At 39.7% G+C, this 2729-nt stretch overlaps 1 pseudogene; it reads left to right on the top strand.

The window, feature by feature from the left end:
* Positions 1 to 493: 493 nt before the first annotated feature.
* On the top strand, positions 494 to 1105 carry LOC105533244 (annotated as a pseudogene).
* Positions 1106 to 2729: the final 1624 nt, after the last annotated feature.

Below are 2729 nucleotides of genomic sequence, written 5' to 3'. Positions count from 1 at the left end.
ACTCAACATATGAGCCACATTTATTTCAAGAGTAAGTTTATAAAGGTTTGGAACTGTGGGCGCTTGCTTAGGGTGTAGTCTGTTCCTCCAACCTCTGTTGTACTACATATTCCTATTTAAATGGTATTTAAATGGTAGATATGAAATAAATGATAGTTTAGTGAGTTGAAGGTGAAGAATCAGAACCTGAGTTATTTAAATCTGTTACTTTATGTGCCCTCTTAGAGATTTTATTTGTGTTAAAAATTTAAAACAGTAAAACAAAGTGTGAATTCTGAGGCACAATATTTTTGTTTGGTATGCATAGTGCAGTTCACGTAAAAATGGAAGCTGTTAATCCCAAATCTTTACTTGTCTCTTGTATAATCATTTTCTGAATCTTTATGGTATTCACACTTTCAGAAGTGTTTTTAATGTGTGACATTTGTTAAAACTTTGTTAAAAAAATCCATTTTGTTGGTGATTACGGAAGAAACAAAAGTGTGATGTGACCATGGGGAAGCAAAATAAAACAAGGAAATATGCAAACATGAGGCGAATGCTTAGTCTCAGAGGTCAGAGGCTTAAAGAAAAGGATAGATTAAAATCTAAAAAGAAAGAAAAGAAGAATCCCATTGGGATTGGGGATTCTTCTCGTTGGGGAAAGAGGAGTTCCCCAACACCCTTCCTGCTTATTTTTCCAATATAATACACAGCTCGGCCCACCTTACCACGTCCTCGTTGATACCAACTTTATCAACTTTTCCATAAAAGCCAAACTGGACTTAGTGCAGTCAGTGATGGATTGTCTGTATGCCAAGTGTATCCCTTGTATAACTGATTGTGTAATGGCTGAAACTGAGAAATTGGGGCAGAAGTATCAAGTGGCTTTAAGGATCACCAAGGATCCAAGATTTCAACTATTACCATGTACACACAAAGGAACCTATGCAGATGACTGCTTAGTACAGAAGTAACTCAGCATAAGTGTCACATTATGGCCACAGTTGACTGGGACCTTAAAAGAAGAATCTGTAAGATTCCTGGAGTTCCTATCATGTATGTTTCTAACCATAGATACAACATTGAATGGATGCCAGTTGATTATGGAGCCCCTCGATTCTAATTCTTACAAGACACAGTTCCTCTGCCTTTCCTTCCACCAACTTTCTCTTGTTGCCAGTTCATTACACATGCAATAGCATGAATTTTTATTCTGTTGACCTATTAGCTCTATTATGAGCTGAGGATGGTTAAATATGCTCACTCTTTTTTTTTTTTTTTTTTTTTTGAGATGAAGTTTCGCTCTTGTTGCCCAGGCTGGGGTACAGTGGCGTGATCTTGGCTCGCTGCACCCTCTGCCTCCCCGGTTTGGGCAGTTCTCCTGCCTCAGCCTCCCGAGTGACTGGGGTTGCAGGCATGCGCCACCATGCCCAGCAGGCTTTTTTTTTCTTTTCTTTTCTTTTCTTTTCTTTTTTTGGTATTTTTTAGTAGAGACAAATATTTTTGTATTTTTAGTACAGAAAAATATTCCTTGGCCTGCTAGGGTGCTGGGATTGCAGGCGTGGCCATCGTACCTGGCCTGCTCACTTTTTGATGCTGTTTTGAAATTGATATTTTGTCTCATAAAAATTTTAGGCCAGGGACAGTGGTTTGCACCTGTGGTCCCAGCACTTTGGGAGGCCGAGGTGGGCAGACCACCTGAGGTCAGGAGTTTGAGACCAGCCTAGGCAACATGGCAAAACCCCATCTCTGATAAAAATACAGAAAAAGTTGGCCAGGTGTGGTGCTGCGTGCCTGTGGTCCTGGCTGCTGGGGAGGCTGAGGCAGAAGAGTCACTTGAACCCAGGAGGTGGAGGTTGTGGTGGGCCAGGATTGCACCACTGCATTCCAGCCTAGGTGACAGAGTGAGACTGTCTCAAAAAAAAAAAAAAAAAAAAAAAAAAAATTAATGATGGTCAAAGGGTGCAAAATCTCAGGAAAAATATGTTTTATACTTTTTTGGAGTTCTGTTGTACACTTCTGTTATACTTTTTTTGAGTGGTGCATATACTTAACGGTGGAGTATTATGCATTTCAAAATTGATGTTCTCATCACAGAAATGTATTTGAACTGCCGGGCATGGTGGCTTACGCCTGTAATCGCAGCACTTTGGGAGGCCAAGATGGGAGGATCACCTGAGGTCACGAGTTCGAGACCAGCCTGGCCAACATGGAGAAACCGTGTCTCCACTAAAAACACAAAATTAGCTGGGCGTGATGGCGAATGCCTGTAATCCCAGCTACTCAGGAGGCTGAGGTGGGAGAATCGCTTGAACCCAGGAGGCGGAGGTTGTGGTAAGCTGAGATCTTACCATTACACTCCCGCCTGGGCAACAGGAGCGAAACTCCATCTCAAAAAAAAAAAAAAAAAAAAAGAAATGTATTTGAAATTTGAAGTATTGGGTATGTTAACTAGCTTGATTTAATTATTCTACATTGTATCCACAATTTATGACATCACTTTGTAACCCGTAAATTTATACAATTATAAATTGTCAATTTACAATAAAAAATTTTTGTTGCGTCTAACATTATCCATTCTTTTCAATCTCTCCTCATCTATAAAATCTGCTGCCAAATGTAGTTATAACAGTGAAACAGACTATACCAGGCAAATTAAGCTGTGCGCGCAGTAAGGATAATTTATTTTTATTTTTTTATTTAACTTTTAAGTTCAGGGACGCAGGTTTTTTATACAGGTAAACTCG

This window comes from Mandrillus leucophaeus, unplaced genomic scaffold, assembly GCF_000951045.1.
Source record: "Mandrillus leucophaeus isolate KB7577 unplaced genomic scaffold, Mleu.le_1.0 Scaffold1232, whole genome shotgun sequence".
NCBI lineage: Eukaryota > Metazoa > Chordata > Mammalia > Primates > Cercopithecidae > Mandrillus > Mandrillus leucophaeus.
The sequence above is the reverse complement of the archived record's forward strand: the minus strand, read 5'-3'. Positions and strand labels throughout refer to the sequence as shown.